Below are 12673 nucleotides of genomic sequence, written 5' to 3'. Positions count from 1 at the left end.
ATGCTTAGAAAATTTTTTTTACACAGGTTTTGTCTTCGAGGGCTGATTTCATTTCCTATGATAAAAAGCTTTCTGTTTCCACCGCCAAACCTTTCAGGGGAGAATTTGCAATAGTTTGGCCCCATTTTTGAGTGAATTCGAGAATTTCAGATTTTTGCTGAAATTGTGACCACGGGGCTTAGAAACTTTTTTTTCACACGTTAAGTTGTCGAGGGCTGATTTCATTTCCTATGATAAACAATCTTCTGTTTCCACCGCCAAACCTTTCAGGGGAGAATTTGCAACAGTTTGGCACGATTTTTGAGAGAATTGGAAACTTTCAGATTTTTGCTGAAATTGTGACCCCGGGGCTTAGAAAATTTTTTTTCACAGATTTTGTCTTCGAGGGCTGATTTCATTTCCTATAATAAAAAGGCTTCTGTTTCCACCACCAAACCTTTCAGGGGGAATTTTCAACAGCTTGGCACCATTTTTGAGTGAATTGGAGAATTTCAGATTTTTGCAGAAATTGTGACCCCGGGGCTTAGAATTTTTTCCCCCATAGCTTATGTCTTCGAGGGCTGATTTCATTTCCTATGATAAAAAGCCTTCTGTTTGCACAGCCAAACCTTTCAGGGGAGAATTTGCAACAGTTTGGCACCATTTTTGAGTGTATTGGAGAATTTCAGATTTTTGCTGAAATTGTGACCCCGGGGCTTAGAAATTTTTTTTTACACAGGTTTTGTCTTCGAGGGCTGATTTCATTTCCTATGATAAAAAGGCTTCTGTTTCCACCGCCAAACCTTTCAGGGGGAATTTGCAACAGTTTGGCACCATTTTTGAGTGAATTGGAGAATTTCAGATTTTTGCTGAAATTGTGACCCAGGGGCTTAGAATTTTTTTTTTTCATAGCTTATGTCTTCGAGGGCTGATTTCATTTCCTATGATAAAAAGCCTTCTTTTTCCACAGCCAAACCTTTCAGGGGAGAATTTGCAACAGCTTGGCACCATTTTTGAGTGAATTGGAGAATTTCAGATTTTTGCTGAAATTGTGACCCCGGGGCTTAGAAACTTTTTTTTCACACGTTAAGTTGTCGAGGGCTGATTTCATGTCCTATGATAAAGAATATTCTGTTTCCACCGCCAAACCTTTCAGGGGAGAATTTGCAACATTTTGGCACCATTTTTGAGAGAATTGGAGACTTTCAGATTTTTGCTGAAATTGTGACCCCGGGGCTTAGAAAAACTTTTTTTCACAGATTTTGTCTTCGAGGGCTGATTTCATTTCCTATGATAAAAAGGCTTCTGTTTCCACCGCCAAACCTTTCAGGGGGAATTTGCAACAGCTTGGCACCATTTTTGAGTGAATTGGAGAATTTCAGATTTTTGCTGAAATTGTGACCCCGGGGCTTAGAATTTTTTTTTTCACAGGTTTTGTCTTCGAGGGCTGATTTCATTTCCTATGATAAACAATCTTCTGTTTCCACCGCCAAACCTTTCAGGGGAGAATTTGCAACAGTTTGGCACCATTTTTGAGAGCATTGGAGACTTTTAGATTTTTGCTGAAATTGTGACCCCGGGGCTTAGAAATTTTTTTTTTCACAGGTTTTGTCTTCGAGGGCTGATTTCATTTCCTATGATAAAAATCTTTCTGTTTCCACCGCCAAACCTTTCAGGGGAGAATTTGCAACAGCTTGGCACCATTTTTGAGTGAATTGGAGAATTTCAGATTTATGCTGAAATTGTGACCCCGGGGCTTAGAAACTTTTTTTTCACACGTTAAGTTGTCGAGGGCTGATTTCATGTCCTATGATAAACAATCTTCTGTTTCCATCGCCAAACCTTTCAGGGGAGAATTTGCAACAGTTTGGCACCATTTTTGAGAGAATTGGAGACGTTCAGATTTTTGCTGAAATTGTGACCCCGGGGCTTAGAAAAAAAATTTTTCACAGATTTTGTCTTCGAGGGCTGATTTCATTTCCTATGATAAAAAGGCTTCTGTTTCCACAGCCAAACCTTTCAGGGGGAATTTGCAACAGTTTGGCACAATTTTTGAGTGAATTGGAGAATTTCAGATTTTTGCTGAAATTGTGACCCCGGGGCTTAGAATTTTTTTTTTCACAGGTTTTGTCTTCGAGGGCTGATTTCATTTCCTATGATAAACAATCTTCTGTTTCCACGGCCAAACCTTTCAGGGAGAATTTGCAACAGTTTGGCACCATTTTTGAGAGAATTGGAGACTTTTAGATTTTTGCTGAAATTGTGACCCCGGGGCTTAGAAAAAAATTTTTTCACAGATTTTGTCTTCGAGGGCTGATTTCATTTCCTATGATAAAAAGGCTTCTGTTTCCACCGCCAAACCTTTCAGGGGGAATTTGCAACAGCTTGGCACCATTTTTGAGTGAATTGGAGAATTTCAGATTTTTGCTGAAATTGTGACCCCGGGGCTTAGAAACTTTTTTTTCACACGTTAAGTTGTCGAGGGCTGATTTCATTTCCTATGATAAACAATCTTCTGTTTCCACCGCCAAACCTTTCAGGGGAGAATTTGCAACAGCTTGGCACCATTTTTGAGTGAATTGGAGAATTTCAGATTTTTGCTGAAATTGTGACCCCGGGGCTTAGAATTTTTTTTTCCACAGGTTTTGTCTTCGAGGGCTAATTTCATTTGCTATGATAAAAAGGCTTCTGTTTCCACCGCCAAACCTTTCAGGGGGAATTTTCAACAGCTTGGCACCATTTTTGAGTGAATTGGAGAATTTCAGATTTTCGTTGAAATTGTGACCCTGGGGCTTAGAAAATTTTTTTTACACAGGTTTTGTCTTCGAGGGCTGATTTCATTTCCTACGATAAAAGGGCTTCTGTTTCCACCGCCAAACCTTTCAGGGGAGAATATGCAATAGGTTGGCACCATTTTTGAGTGAATTGGAGAATTTCAGATATTTGCTGAAATTGTGACCCCGGGGCTTAGATTTTTTTTTTTCATAGCTTATGTCTTCGAGGGCTGATTTCATTTCCTATGATAAAAAGCCTTCTGTTTGCACAGCCAAACCTTTCAGGGGAGAATTTGAAACAGCTTGGCACCATTTTTGAGTGAATTGGAGAATTTCAGATATTTGCTGTAATTGTGACCCCGGGGCTTAGAATTTTTTTCCCCACAGGTTTTGTCTTCGAGGGCTGATTTCATTTGCTATGATAAAAAGGCTTCTGTTTCCACCGCCAAACCTTTCAGGGGAGAATTTGTAACAGTTAGGCACCATTTTTGAGAGAGTTGGAGAATTTCATATTTTTGCTGAAATTGTGACCCCGGGGCTTAGCATTTTTTTTTCCAGAGGTTTTGTCTTCGAGGGCTGATTTCATTTCCTATGATAAAAAGCTTTCTGTTTCCACCGCCAAACCTTTCAGGGGAGAATTTGCAACAGTTTGGCACCATTTTTGAGTGTATTGGAGAATTTCAGATTTTTGCTGAAATTGTGACCCCGGGGCTTAGAAATTTTTTTTTACACAGGTTTTGTCTTCGAGGGCTGATTTCATTTCCTATGATAAAAAGGCTTCTGTTTCCACCGCCAAACCTTTCAGGGGAGAATTTGCAACAGCTTGGCACCAGTTTAGAGTGAATTGGAGAATTTCAGATTTTTGCTGAAATTGTGACCCCGGGGCTTAGAAAATTATTTTTTCACAGGTTATGTCTTCGAGGGCTGATTTCTTGGCCTATGACAAAAAGCCTTCAGTTTCCACCGCCAAACCTTTCAGGGGAGAATTTCCAACAGTTTGGCCCCATTTTTGAGTGAATTGGAGAATTTCAGATTTTTGCTGAAATTGTGACCACGGGGCTTAGAAACCTTTTTTTCACACGTTAAGTTGTCGAGGGCTGATTTCATTTCCTATGATAAACAATCTTCTGTTTCCACCGCCAAACCTTTCAGGGGAGAATTTTCAACAGTTTGGCACCATTTTTGAGTGAATTGGAGAATTTCAGATTTTTGCTGAAATTGTGACCCCGGGGCTTAGAAAAAATTTTTTTCACAGATTTTGTCTTCGAGGGCTGATTTCATTTCCTATGATAAAAAGGCTTCTGTTTCCACCGCTAAACCTTTCAGGGGGAATTTGCAACAGTTTGGCACAATTTTTGAGAGGATTGGAGAATTTCAGATTTTCGTTGAAATTGTGACCCCGATGCTTAGAAAATTTTTTTTACACAGGTTTTGTCTTCGAGGGCTGATTTCATTTCCTATGATAAAAAGCTTTCTGTTTCCACCGCCAAACCTTTCAGGGGAGAATTTGCAATAGTTTGGCCCCATTTTTGAGTGAATTCGAGAATTTCAGATTTTTGCTGAAATTGTGACCACGGGGCTTAGAAACTTTTTTTTCACACGTTAAGTTGTCGAGGGCTGATTTCATTTCCTATGATAAACAATCTTCTGTTTCCACCGCCAAACCTTTCAGGGGAGAATTTGCAACAGTTTGGCACGATTTTTGAGAGAATTGGAAACTTTCAGATTTTTGCTGAAATTGTGACCCCGGGGCTTAGAAAATTTTTTTTCACAGATTTTGTCTTCGAGGGCTGATTTCATTTCCTATAATAAAAAGGCTTCTGTTTCCACCACCAAACCTTTCAGGGGGAATTTTCAACAGCTTGGCACCATTTTTGAGTGAATTGGAGAATTTCAGATTTTTGCAGAAATTGTGACCCCGGGGCTTAGAATTTTTTCCCCCATAGCTTATGTCTTCGAGGGCTGATTTCATTTCCTATGATAAAAAGCCTTCTGTTTGCACAGCCAAACCTTTCAGGGGAGAATTTGCAACAGTTTGGCACCATTTTTGAGTGTATTGGAGAATTTCAGATTTTTGCTGAAATTGTGACCCCGGGGCTTAGAAATTTTTTTTTACACAGGTTTTGTCTTCGAGGGCTGATTTCATTTCCTATGATAAAAAGGCTTCTGTTTCCACCGCCAAACCTTTCAGGGGGAATTTGCAACAGTTTGGCACCATTTTTGAGTGAATTGGAGAATTTCAGATTTTTGCTGAAATTGTGACCCAGGGGCTTAGAATTTTTTTTTTTCATAGCTTATGTCTTCGAGGGCTGATTTCATTTCCTATGATAAAAAGCCTTCTTTTTCCACAGCCAAACCTTTCAGGGGAGAATTTGCAACAGCTTGGCACCATTTTTGAGTGAATTGGAGAATTTCAGATTTTTGCTGAAATTGTGACCCCGGGGCTTAGAAACTTTTTTTTCACACGTTAAGTTGTCGAGGGCTGATTTCATGTCCTATGATAAAGAATATTCTGTTTCCACCGCCAAACCTTTCAGGGGAGAATTTGCAACATTTTGGCACCATTTTTGAGAGAATTGGAGACTTTCAGATTTTTGCTGAAATTGTGACCCCGGGGCTTAGAAAAACTTTTTTTCACAGATTTTGTCTTCGAGGGCTGATTTCATTTCCTATGATAAAAAGGCTTCTGTTTCCACCGCCAAACCTTTCAGGGGGAATTTGCAACAGCTTGGCACCATTTTTGAGTGAATTGGAGAATTTCAGATTTTTGCTGAAATTGTGACCCCGGGGCTTAGAATTTTTTTTTTCACAGGTTTTGTCTTCGAGGGCTGATTTCATTTCCTATGATAAACAATCTTCTGTTTCCACCGCCAAACCTTTCAGGGGAGAATTTGCAACAGTTTGGCACCATTTTTGAGAGCATTGGAGACTTTTAGATTTTTGCTGAAATTGTGACCCCGGGGCTTAGAAATTTTTTTTTTCACAGGTTTTGTCTTCGAGGGCTGATTTCATTTCCTATGATAAAAATCTTTCTGTTTCCACCGCCAAACCTTTCAGGGGAGAATTTGCAACAGCTTGGCACCATTTTTGAGTGAATTGGAGAATTTCAGATTTATGCTGAAATTGTGACCCCGGGGCTTAGAAACTTTTTTTTCACACGTTAAGTTGTCGAGGGCTGATTTCATGTCCTATGATAAACAATCTTCTGTTTCCATCGCCAAACCTTTCAGGGGAGAATTTGCAACAGTTTGGCACCATTTTTGAGAGAATTGGAGACGTTCAGATTTTTGCTGAAATTGTGACCCCGGGGCTTAGAAAAAAATTTTTTCACAGATTTTGTCTTCGAGGGCTGATTTCATTTCCTATGATAAAAAGGCTTCTGTTTCCACAGCCAAACCTTTCAGGGGGAATTTGCAACAGTTTGGCACAATTTTTGAGTGAATTGGAGAATTTCAGATTTTTGCTGAAATTGTGACCCCGGGGCTTAGAATTTTTTTTTTCACAGGTTTTGTCTTCGAGGGCTGATTTCATTTCCTATGATAAACAATCTTCTGTTTCCACCGCCAAACCTTTCAGGGGAGAATTTGCAACAGCTTGGCACCATTTTTGAGTGAATTGGAGAATTTCAGATTTTTGCTGAAATTGTGACCCCGGGGCTTAGAATTTTTTTTTCCACAGGTTTTGTCTTCGAGGGCTAATTTCATTTGCTATGATAAAAAGGCTTCTGTTTCCACCGCCAAACCTTTCAGGGGGAATTTTCAACAGCTTGGCACCATTTTTGAGTGAATTGGAGAATTTCAGATTTTCGTTGAAATTGTGACCCTGGGGCTTAGAAAATTTTTTTTACACAGGTTTTGTCTTCGAGGGCTGATTTCATTTCCTACGATAAAAGGGCTTCTGTTTCCACCGCCAAACCTTTCAGGGGAGAATATGCAATAGGTTGGCACCATTTTTGAGTGAATTGGAGAATTTCAGATATTTGCTGAAATTGTGACCCCGGGGCTTAGATTTTTTTTTTTCATAGCTTATGTCTTCGAGGGCTGATTTCATTTCCTATGATAAAAAGCCTTCTGTTTGCACAGCCAAACCTTTCAGGGGAGAATTTGAAACAGCTTGGCACCATTTTTGAGTGAATTGGAGAATTTCAGATATTTGCTGTAATTGTGACCCCGGGGCTTAGAATTTTTTTCCCCACAGGTTTTGTCTTCGAGGGCTGATTTCATTTGCTATGATAAAAAGGCTTCTGTTTCCACCGCCAAACCTTTCAGGGGAGAATTTGTAACAGTTAGGCACCATTTTTGAGAGAGTTGGAGAATTTCATATTTTTGCTGAAATTGTGACCCCGGGGCTTAGAAATTTTTTTTTTCACAGGTTTTGTCTTCGAGGGCTGATTTCATTTCCTATGATAAAAATCTTTCTGTTTCCACCGCCAAACCTTTCAGGGGAGAATTTGCAACAGTTTGGCACCATTTTTGAGTGTATTGGAGAATTTCAGATTTTTGCTGAAATTGTGACCACGGGGCTTAGAAACTTTTTTTTACACAGGTTTTGTCTTCGAGGGCTGATTTCATTTCCTATGATAAAAAGGCTTCTGTTTCCACCGCCAAACCTTTCAGGGGAGAATTTGCAACAGCTTGGCACCAGTTTAGAGTGAATTGGAGAATTTCAGATTTTTGCTGAAATTGTGACCCCGGGGCTTAGAAAATTATTTTTTCACAGGTTATGTCTTCGAGGGCTGATTTCTTGGCCTATGACAAAAAGCCTTCAGTTTCCACCGCCAAACCTTTCAGGGGAGAATTTCCAACAGTTTGGCCCCATTTTTGAGTGAATTGGAGAATTTCAGATTTTTGCTGAAATTGTGACCACGGGGCTTAGAAACCTTTTTTTCACACGTTAAGTTGTCGAGGGCTGATTTCATTTCCTATGATAAACAATCTTCTGTTTCCACCGCCAAACCTTTCAGGGGAGAATTTTCAACAGTTTGGCACCATTTTTGAGTGAATTGGAGAATTTCAGATTTTTGCTGAAATTGTGACCCCGGGGCTTAGAATTTTTTTTTTCATAGCTTATGTCTTCGAGGGCTGATTTCATTTCCTATGATAAAAAGCCTTCTTTTTCCACAGCCAAACCTTTCAGGGGAGAATTTGCAACAGCTTGGCACCATTTTTGAGTGAATTGGAGAATTTCAGATTTTGCTGAAATTGTGACCCCGGGGCTTAGAAAAATTTTTTTTCACAGGTTTTGTCTTCGAGGGCTGATTTCATTCCCTACGATAAAAGGGCTTCTGTTTCCACCACTAAACCTTTCAGGGGAGAATTTGCAACAGTTTGGCCCCATTTTTGATTGAATTGGAGAATTTCAGATTTTTGCTGAAATTGTGACCACGGGGCTTAGAAACCTTTTTTTCACACGTTAAGTTGTCGAGGGCTGATTTCATTTCCTATTATAAACAATCTTCTGTTTCCACCGCCAAACCTTTCAGGGGAGAATTTGCAACAGTTTGGCACCATTTTTGAGAGCATTGGAGACTTTTAGATTTTTGCAGAAATTGTGACCCCGGGGCTTAGAAATTTTTTTTTTCACAGGTTTTGTCTTCGAGGGCTGATTTCATTTCCTATGATAAAAATCTTTCTGTTTCCACCGCCAAACCTTTCAGGGGAGAATTTGCAACAGCTTGGCACCATTTTTGAGTGAATTCGAGAATTTCAGATTTTTGCTGAAATTGTGACCACGGGGCTTAGAAACTTTTTTTTCACACGTTAAGTTGTCGAGGGCTGATTTCATTTCCTATGATAAACAATCTTCTGTTTCCACCGCCAAACCTTTCAGGGGAGAATTTGCAACAGTTTGGCACGATTTTTGAGAGAATTGGAAACTTTCAGATTTTTGCTGAAATTGTGACCCCGGGGCTTAGAAAATTTTTTTTCACAGATTTTGTCTTCGAGGGCTGATTTCATTTCCTATAATAAAAAGGCTTCTGTTTCCACCACCAAACCTTTCAGGGGGAATTTTCAACAGCTTGGCACCATTTTTGAGTGAATTGGAGAATTTCAGATTTTTGCAGAAATTGTGACCCCGGGGCTTAGAATTTTTTCCCCCATAGCTTATGTCTTCGAGGGCTGATTTCATTTCCTATGATAAAAAGCCTTCTTTTTCCACAGCCAAACCTTTCAGGGGAGAATTTGCAACAGCTTGGCACCATTTTTGAGTGAATTGGAGAATTTCAGATTTTTGCTGAAATTGTGACCCCGGGGCTTAGAAACTTTTTTTTCACACGTTAAGTTGTCGAGGGCTGATTTCATGTCCTATGATAAAGAATATTCTGTTTCTACCGCCAAACCTTTCAGGGGAGAATTTGCAACATTTTGGCACCATTTTTGAGAGAATTGGAGACTTTCAGATTTTTGCTGAAATTGTGACCCCGGGGCTTAGAAAAACTTTTTTTCACAGATTTTGTCTTCGAGGGCTGATTTCATTTCCTATGATAAAAAGGCTTCTGTTTCCACCGCCAAACCTTTCAGGGGGAATTTGCAACAGCTTGGCACCATTTTTGAGTGAATTGGAGAATTTCAGATTTTTGCTGAAATTGTGACCCCGGGGCTTAGAATTTTTTTTTTCACAGGTTTTGTCTTCGAGGGCTGATTTCATTTCCTATGATAAACAATCTTCTGTTTCCACCGCCAAACCTTTCAGGGGAGAATTTGCAACAGTTTGGCACCATTTTTGAGAGCATTGGAGACTTTTAGATTTTTGCTGAAATTGTGACCCCGGGGCTTAGAAATTTTTTTTTTCACAGGTTTTGTCTTCGAGGGCTGATTTCATTTCCTATGATAAAAATCTTTCTGTTTCCACCGCCAAACCTTTCAGGGGAGAATTTGCAACAGCTTGGCACCATTTTTGAGTGAATTGGAGAATTTCAGATTTATGCTGAAATTGTGACCCCGGGGCTTAGAATTTTTTTTTTCACACGTTAAGTTGTCGAGGGCTGATTTCATGTCCTATGATAAACAATCTTCTGTTTCCACCGCCAAACCTTTCAGGGGAGAATTTGCAACAGTTTGGCACCATTTTTGAGAGAATTGGAGACTTTCAGATTTTTGCTGAAATTGTGACCCCGGGGCTTAGAAAAAAATTTTTTCACAGATTTTGTCTTCGAGGGCTGATTTCATTTCCTATGATAAAAAGGCTTCTGTTTCCACCGCCAAACCTTTCAGGGGGAATTTGCAACAGTTTGGCACAATTTTTGAGTGAATTGGAGAATTTCAGATTTTTGCTGAAATTGTGACCCCGGGGCTTAGAATTTTTTTTTTCACAGGTTTTGTCTTCGAGGGCTGATTTCATTTCCTATGATAAACAATCTTCTGTTTCCACCGCCAAACCTTTCAGGGGAGAATTTGCAACAGCGTGGCACCATTTTTGAGTGAATTGGAGAATTTCAGATTTTTGCTGAAATTGTGACCCCGGGGCTTAGAATTTTTTTTTCCACAGGTTTTGTCTTCGAGGGCTAATTTCATTTGCTATGATAAAAAGGCTTCTGTTTCCACCGCCAAACCTTTCAGGGGGAATTTTCAACAGCTTGGCACCATTTTTGAGTGAATTGGAGAATTTCAGATTTTCGTTGAAATTGTGACCCTGGGGCTTAGAAAATTTTTTTTACACAGGTTTTGTCTTCGAGGGCTGATTTCATTTCCTACGATAAAAGGGCTTCTGTTTCCACCGCCAAACCTTTCAGGGGAGAATATGCAATAGGTTGGCACCATTTTTGAGTGAATTGGAGAATTTCAGATATTTGCTGAAATTGTGACCCCGGGGCTTAGATTTTTTTTTTTCATAGCTTATGTCTTCGAGGGCTGATTTCATTTCCTATGATAAAAAGCCTTCTGTTTGCACAGCCAAACCTTTCAGGGGAGAATTTGAAACAGCTTGGCACCATTTTTGAGTGAATTGGAGAATTTCAGATATTTGCTGTAATTGTGACCCCGGGGCTTAGAATTTTTTTCCCCACAGGTTTTGTCTTCGAGGGCTGATTTCATTTGCTATGATAAAAAGGCTTCTGTTTCCACCGCCAAACCTTTCAGGGGAGAATTTGTAACAGTTAGGCACCATTTTTGAGAGAGTTGGAGAATTTCATATTTTTGCTGAAATTGTGACCCCGGGGCTTAGAAATTTTTTTTTTCACAGGTTTTGTCTTCGAGGGCTGATTTCATTTCCTATGATAAAAATCTTTCTGTTTCCACCGCCAAACCTTTCAGGGGAGAATTTGCAACAGTTTGGCACCATTTTTGAGTGTATTGGAGAATTTCAGATTTTTGCTGAAATTGTGACCACGGGGCTTAGAAACTTTTTTTTACACAGGTTTTGTCTTCGAGGGCTGATTTCATTTCCTATGATAAAAAGGCTTCTGTTTCCACCGCCAAACCTTTCAGGGGAGAATTTGCAACAGCTTGGCACCAGTTTAGAGTGAATTGGAGAATTTCAGATTTTTGCTGAAATTGTGACCCCGGGGCTTAGAAAATTATTTTTTCACAGGTTATGTCTTCGAGGGCTGATTTCTTGGCCTATGACAAAAAGCCTTCAGTTTCCACCGCCAAACCTTTCAGGGGAGAATTTCCAACAGTTTGGCCCCATTTTTGAGTGAATTGGAGAATTTCAGATTTTTGCTGAAATTGTGACCACGGGGCTTAGAAACCTTTTTTTCACACGTTAAGTTGTCGAGGGCTGATTTCATTTCCTATGATAAACAATCTTCTGTTTCCACCGCCAAACCTTTCAGGGGAGAATTTTCAACAGTTTGGCACCATTTTTGAGTGAATTGGAGAATTTCAGATTTTTGCTGAAATTGTGACCCCGGGGCTTAGAATTTTTTTTTTCATAGCTTATGTCTTCGAGGGCTGATTTCATTTCCTATGATAAAAAGCCTTCTTTTTCCACAGCCAAACCTTTCAGGGGAGAATTTGCAACAGCTTGGCACCATTTTTGAGTGAATTGGAGAATTTCAGATTTTGCTGAAATTGTGACCCCGGGGCTTAGAAAAATTTTTTTTCACAGGTTTTGTCTTCGAGGGCTGATTTCATTCCCTACGATAAAAGGGCTTCTGTTTCCACCACTAAACCTTTCAGGGGAGAATTTGCAACAGTTTGGCCCCATTTTTGATTGAATTGGAGAATTTCAGATTTTTGCTGAAATTGTGACCACGGGGCTTAGAAACCTTTTTTTCACACGTTAAGTTGTCGAGGGCTGATTTCATTTCCTATTATAAACAATCTTCTGTTTCCACCGCCAAACCTTTCAGGGGAGAATTTGCAACAGTTTGGCACCATTTTTGAGAGCATTGGAGACTTTTAGATTTTTGCAGAAATTGTGACCCCGGGGCTTAGAAATTTTTTTTTTCACAGGTTTTGTCTTCGAGGGCTGATTTCATTTCCTATGATAAAAATCTTTCTGTTTCCACCGCCAAACCTTTCAGGGGAGAATTTGCAACAGCTTGGCACCATTTTTGAGTGAATTCGAGAATTTCAGATTTTTGCTGAAATTGTGACCACGGGGCTTAGAAACTTTTTTTTCACACGTTAAGTTGTCGAGGGCTGATTTCATTTCCTATGATAAACAATCTTCTGTTTCCACCGCCAAACCTTTCAGGGGAGAATTTGCAACAGTTTGGCACGATTTTTGAGAGAATTGGAAACTTTCAGATTTTTGCTGAAATTGTGACCCCGGGGCTTAGAAAATTTTTTTTCACAGATTTTGTCTTCGAGGGCTGATTTCATTTCCTATAATAAAAAGGCTTCTGTTTCCACCACCAAACCTTTCAGGGGGAATTTTCAACAGCTTGGCACCATTTTTGAGTGAATTGGAGAATTTCAGATTTTTGCAGAAATTGTGACCCCGGGGCTTAGAATTTTTTCCCCCATAGCTTATGT

Source organism: Podarcis raffonei, chromosome 6, assembly GCF_027172205.1.
Source record: "Podarcis raffonei isolate rPodRaf1 chromosome 6, rPodRaf1.pri, whole genome shotgun sequence".
Taxonomy (NCBI): Eukaryota; Metazoa; Chordata; class Lepidosauria; order Squamata; family Lacertidae; genus Podarcis; species Podarcis raffonei.
This window is presented reverse-complemented; position numbering follows the sequence as displayed.